The sequence below is a fragment of the Taudactylus pleione genome, unplaced genomic scaffold (genome assembly GCF_031769625.1).
Source record: "Taudactylus pleione unplaced genomic scaffold, aTauple2 ptg000160l, whole genome shotgun sequence".
Classification (NCBI taxonomy): domain Eukaryota; kingdom Metazoa; phylum Chordata; class Amphibia; order Anura; family Myobatrachidae; genus Taudactylus; species Taudactylus pleione.
The window spans coordinates 85,624-91,623 of record NW_028284562.1 but is presented as its reverse complement, the minus strand read 5'-3'; positions in this window follow the sequence as shown (position 1 = coordinate 91,623).

Below are 6,000 nucleotides of genomic sequence, written 5' to 3'. Positions count from 1 at the left end.
GTATATGTGTATGTATGTGTATGTGTGTGGGTGTATGTGGGTATATGTGTCTGTATTAGGGATGAGCGGGTTCGGTTCCCTGAGAACCGAACCCACCCGAACTTCGGGGATCCGGGGCGATCCGAGCCCAAGCTTGGATCTCCCTGTCTGCCCCGGATCCCTCTCCCGAGGCAAAACCTCGAGATCTGCTGTCGGATCTCGAGGTTTTGCCTCGAGCGGCCGTTTAAAAAAAAATGCCTTTGCCTTTAATGGGCAAAGTGCTGATTGGCTGACAGAGCCGTCTGTCACGGCTCTCAGCCAATCAGCATTATGGTGCTCATTTGCATGTAGCACGGACTCGTGAGATCCGTGCTACATGCATCTGTGTGATTGACAGTGACACAGAGCACAGATGGGTCAGTGAGACCCGTCTGTGCTGCTGTGTATTTCAATGACACAGATGCACGCACGGACCAGGAGATCCATGCTACTTGCATCTGTGTCATTGACACAGAGCACTAACGGGTCCGTGAGACCCGTCTGTGCTGCTGTGGTAAATAAAAAAAAAAAAACCTGTGTAAAAAGAGAAAAAAATGGCGTGCCCCCCCCCCAAAAAAAGAGCAACCAGCCCCGGGCATTAGTGACCCAGTGCTGGGTGTGCTTAAATACAGGGGACAAACGACATAGGGGTCCCCTGTACTTAAACACAACCAGCACCGGGCTAGTCAGAACCAGAGCTGGTTGCCAAAATACGGGGGACAAACGACGTAGGGGTCCCCCGTATTCTGCGCAACCAGCTCTGGGCTCTGATCCGGTCCTGGTTCTGGAAATACAGGGGAAAAAAATGAGTAGGGTTCCCCTGTATGTTCCAGAACCAGCACTGGACTTTTTCTAGCGGGGGGCTGATGCCACAGCCAGGGGAGCCCTTTCACCGGGCCCCCCAGCCGCAGCATCAGCCCTGACCGCTAGTCAGCCCAGGCCGGGGATCCCTGGAGAGCTGGGGACCCCCCCAATAAAGGGGTCACCCTCTCCAGGGCTCCCCAGGCCCATGCTGATAGCCCGGGGCTATCCCCGCCACCCCTGGTGGCGGTGGGTGGCGGGTTGATTGTGTGGTGTGGTGTAAATAAAGAATATCAAACATTGTCTTTACAAGTAGAACTGCAAGTCCCAGCAAGCCTGCCCCGCATGCTGGTACTTGGAGAACCACAAGTACCAGCATGCAGGGCATTAAGGGCCCACTAGTACCTGTAGTTCACCTGTAAAAAAATGTTTAAAAAAAACACAGGACACACACACCGTGACAGTATAAGTTTATTAAACATACATACACACACACACACACACATGTACACATACTCACCTATGTAACCCTGTAGCATCGGTCCACTTGTCCGGTAAAGTATCCATAGGGGACCTGTGAAAAAAAACATACTCACCATCTCCTATGCGAGGTTCTGTCCTCTTCGTTCCAAAGTAGGCATCCCCGGACTTGGCAAAAAAAAAAAACGAAAACGCGATCCACGAACTTAGTACCGTTCTATAGAACGGTACTTCCCGAATGAGAGCTTAGCGGCGGGGTATCACCATGGAAACCCCGCTGCTAAGCGTTCATTGGCTGAGAGAGGCCATCTCCCGTCTCTCTCAGCCAATGAACGGCTCCCTCCATTGTAGTCAATGGTGGGAACCGCAGGGTAAACTTTAATAACCTTGCGGCTCCCAGCATTGACTACAATGGAGGGAGCCGTTCATTGGCTGAGAGAGACGGGAGATGGCCTCTCTCAGCCAATGAACGCTTAGCAGCGGGGTTTCCATGGTGATACCCCGCCGCTAAGCTCTCATTCGGGAAGTACCGTTCTATAGAACGGTACTAAGTTCGTGGATCGCGTTTTCGTTTTTTTTTTTTGCCAAGTCCGGGGATGCCTACTTTGGAACGAAGAGGACAGAACCTCGCATAGGAGATGGTGAGTATGTTTTTTTTCACAGGTCCCCTAGGGATACTTTACCGGACAAGTGGACCGATGCTACAGGTTACATAGGTGAGTATGTGTACATGTGTGTGTGTGTATGTATGTTTAATAAACTTATACTGTCACGGTGTGTGTGTCCTGTGTTTTTTTAAACATTTTTTTTACAGGTGAACTACAGGTACTAGTGGGCCCTTAATGCCCTGCATGCTGGTACTTGTGGTTCTCCAAGTACCAGCATGCGGGGCAGGCTAGCTGGGACTTGCAGTTCTACTTGTAAAGACAATGTTTGATATTCTTTATTTACACCACACCACACAATCAACCCGCCACCCACCGCCACCAGGGGTGGCGGGGATAGCCCCGGGCTATCAGCCTGGGCCTGGGGTGCCCTGGAGAGGGTGACCCCTTTATTGGGGGGGTCCCCAGCTCTCCAGGGATCCCCGGCCTGGGCTGACTAGCGGTCAGGGTTGATGCTGCGGCTGGGGGGCCCGGTGAAAGGGCTCCCCTGGCTGTGGCATCAGCCCCCCGCTAGAAAAAGTCCAGTGCTGGTTCTGGAACATACAGGGGAACCCTACTCATTTTTTGTCCCCTATATTTCCAGAACCAGGACCGGATCAGAGCCCAGAGCTGGTTGCGCAGAATACAGGGGACCCCTACGTCGTTTGTCCCCCGTATTTTGGCAACCAGCGCTGGTTCTGACTAGCCCGGTGCTGGTTGTGCTTAAGTACAGGGGACCCCTACGTCGTTTGTCCCCTGTATTTAAGCACACCCAGCACTGGGTTACTAATGCCCGGGGCTGGTTGCTCTTTTTTGGGGGGGTGCACGCCATTTTTTTCTTTTTTTACACAGGTTTTTTTTTTTTTTTTTACCACAGCAGCACAGACGGGTCTCACGGACCTGTCATTGCTCTGTGCCAATCACACAGATGCATGTAGCACGGATCTCCCGGGTTCGTGCTACATGCAAATGGGCACCATAACGCTGATTGGCTTCCTGTCTGCCACTGCAGTGCCACTCCTAGATGGGCCACGTGTTTGTGCCGCCCCCTTGTGTCGCTTAGCATAGTCATCCAGCTTCCTCGGTACAACCTTTTGGCCTAAAAACAATATTGTGAGGTGTGAGGTGTTCAGAATAGAGTGGAAATGAGTGGAAATTAATGTTATTGGGGTTATTAATAGCGTAGGAACAAAAAAAGGCCCATTTATGTGATTTTAGCGTTTTTTTTTTATTTTTTAAGAAAAAATCCAGATCCAAAACACAAAACCCAGAACCCAAAACACGGAAGGGTGGTTTTGGCAAAACCAATCCAGATCCAAAACACGAAGAAAGATCCAGATCCAAAACCAAAACACAAAACACGAAAAGTGTCCGGTGCACACCCCTAGTCTGTATGTGTGTATATGTGGGTGTATGTATGTATGTATGTGGGTATATGTGTCTGTATGTGTATATGTGTGTATGTGGGTATATGTGTCTGTATGTATGTGTGTATGTGTATATGTGTGTATGTGGGTATATGTATGTGTATATGTGGGTATATGTGTGTGTATGTGTGGTAGGGAACATAGGACCTGACTCACTTGGGATTGCAACTGCAAATGCAATAGCGATTACGTGCGTAGTCTCACTGCGATATTATGCTAATCCTCTGCGATCACATCACAACATAATGACGCCCACCTTACCATACACACATCCGTAATACTTAGCAAGACTGCGAAACCATCGGTAATGGCGACAACCATCGCAGCCTCATGTACAAGTTCTGACCTCACTCAGGAATTACTAACCTCATCGTACGCTATGAGACCTCAGGCTGCGTATGGCATCGCAGTGGATAATTTTTGCACGCCCCTGCACGGCGTTCAAACGCATTGGCACGCCTACATTTCACCAACCTCCCCCCAGTCACCACCCCAAACTGGTACTTCCTGCCAATCACTCTGCGAGTCTGCTTAGTCACTGCGATCGCATTCCTGATCGCATTCCTGATCGCATTCCTGATCGCAGTGGGGTGTTCACACACCGCACTGCATACACCTGCGCAGAATGCTACAATTGGCCGATTGCGTGCATAATCGCAGTTGTGATAGAGTGTATATTCACTGTACAGCGCTGCGGAATATGTGTGCGCTATATACACATAACTGGTAATAAATACAGATGTGCGGGTTTGGTTTTACTGAGTTCTTTTCACCACATTAGCGCAAGTTCGGATTAGTTTGGATGTATCTTATTGGCTAACCAAAACACGTGAGAGCCGGATAGCCAATAAGGTAAATTCGAACTAATCCGAACTTGCGATAATGTGATAAAAAGAACCGAGTAAATCCGAACATAATAAATAAATGACACAAATTACACAGACACTGTCACAACATTAAATAAATAAGTTGTCTATAGCCCGATAACCCCAAAATACAATAATCCGATTAACCAATACTTATAACTAGAAATAATGAGACCAGACACAGAAGATTGGAATTTAAATAAGGTCACAACTTTTATTCAATGTAATAAATTTTAATTACGTATAATTAGAAAAAGAAGGTGGCTAGAGAAAGAATTGCTAATCCCAGCTCTAGCCCAAACATCCCTCACTATCAAATGGGGAGCGGCTGTACGCCCCCCGACGCAAACTGAGCCACGGTGGCCTAAACTCCCCCTCTATTAGCTTAGCACTGCTGGGGCCCAACCTTAACGGAGAAGCCCAGGTCCCCCCATTGGGCAGAGAGAGCGCGCCCTGCGAAACGGAAGGTGCCCCCACAGCTACCACTTGCATCCACTATTGGCCGCTTAGAAGCAATGCTTTCCCGCCAAAGCACCGATCAAAGAACGCAGCCCGCCACCACGTGACCCTACAATTCCACCTGCAAAACCAAAACAATCTTTTTAAGGAACACTCTCATCCCCACTTCACTAAGATGAACCCCGTCTTTACAGAAGTCTAATGGGTCATCATAATGGATACCTGGGTGCCACGTGACCCCCTAAGCTCATGATATATAACTTTCCGCCCGGTTCAGTAAACTACTGGCCCCTTGTGAGGGCATCTCCAGACCTGACGCTGGACGATGTCTGAAAAAACTATCTGCATTGAACCATAAAGTGCATGCCATCTATCCACATCCGCCCTGATACTAATGATCAGTTTTACACCTATCCAATTACCTAAGTCATTGCCCCCAGCATGAATCACTAGGAACCCTGGGGGGTTATGTATTCATTGACTAGACGGCCCATACCCTCCCAGTTTAGACCTCTGACTCCTATCCCATGAGCCAAATTTCTAAAAGGGTCCAGAAAACATCTGTAACAGATATAATCCGACATATGATTAATAATTAATCCAACCATATCATCTCCATGCTCACACAAACAACATGAAACATAAAAGTTTAGGATGGGGAGGGAAGGGGAGCGCAATAGGACGGGCAGCCCAGACCAAGATAAAACCTGTTTAGCAATAAAAAAACCTTCGTTAAGGGGAAATCCCTTCGTACCCCCACAATAGTGGCGAGATAAATGATGAAGCCTCCACCATCCAAGCTCCTTAATGGCTGGTTCTGAAAGCGGCTTCTGCTGCGCAAGTGGCCGCCCCTATACGGAATGAATGTGCGCTGTAGGCTGCCTCATCCAATACTTAGAACACTACGCGTCACATAAACACTGCAGAAACCTGAATGTTGTCAGCGGGGAGCCATCTGCATGCACCAGCCAATGTTTGCTAATCCTTCTATCCCAGCCCGATGATCTGCCAGACAGAGGTACAGTAGGAGATTTTAAGCCTTGGAGCTTCGCCCTAGGGGCAAGCGCTCTGAATTTCAACCACTGAAAATGTCGGCGATGCAGTTATCCATACAGATGTGCGCCGGACCATTTTTGCCGGATTTGGATTTGATTCTAATTCGTCGTCCGGCTTTGGATTTGGATTTGGATTTTCCAAACTGCGGTGACTGGCTTTGGATTTGGATTTGGATTTGGATTTTTTTACAAAAATTGACAAAAAAAGCTAAAATCACATAAATTGGTCTTTTTTTTCTTCCTAGAGTAT